The sequence below is a fragment of the Lupinus angustifolius genome, chromosome LG17 (genome assembly GCF_001865875.1).
Source record: "Lupinus angustifolius cultivar Tanjil chromosome LG17, LupAngTanjil_v1.0, whole genome shotgun sequence".
Taxonomy (NCBI): Eukaryota; Viridiplantae; Streptophyta; class Magnoliopsida; order Fabales; family Fabaceae; genus Lupinus; species Lupinus angustifolius.
Window position 1 is genome coordinate 14,194,202 of NC_032025.1, and position 842 is coordinate 14,195,043.

Genomic DNA, 842 nt, shown 5'->3' on the forward strand with positions numbered 1-842 from the left:
GTACTATCTCGGATGAGATAAATAGTGCCAAAGATTTCCTTGCTGAGATTGAAAAGCGCTTTGCAAAGAGCGATAAGGCGGAAACAAGTACTCTGTTACAAAACTTGATTTCCATGAGGTATCAAGGCAAGGGAAACATAAGGGAATACATTATGGGAATGTCCAACATTGCTTCAAAACTTAAGGCCCTTAAGCTTGAGGTGTCGGAAGACTTACTCATTAATTTGGTCTTGCTTTCCCTTCCTGCACAATTCAGTCAGTTTAAGATTTCTTATAACTGTCAAAGGGAGAAATGGACTCTAAATGAGCTCATTTCGTTTTGTGTACAAAAAGAGGAAAGGCTGAAGCGAGAAAGGACTGAAAGTGCCCATTATGTTACTACCTCTAAAGACAAGGGCAAAACGAAAATCACTTCAGAGCCCAAGAATGAAGCTGCTAAAGGTTCAGTGCAAAAGAAACAGAAGCAGGATGATATCTGTTTCTTTTGCAAAGCAACTGGACATCAAAAGAAGAAATGTCTAAAGTATCACGCCTGGCGTGCTAAGAAAGGTACATTTCTTGCTTTGGTTTGTTCTGAGGTCAATTTAACTTCAGTACCTGGAAACACCTGGTGGTTAGACTCCGGTTCAACTTCTAACATCAGTGTTTCAATGCAGGGTTGCCTGAAGTACCGAAAGCCTAATCATGTTGAAAAATACATCTATGTTGGCGATGGGAAATCGGTAGAAGTGGAAGCTATAGGGCATTTTAGGATGTTATTATGTACCGGTTTCTATTTGGATTTGAAAGACACTTTTGTTGTACCGTCTTTTAGACGGAATTTAATTTCTGTTTCTTATTTG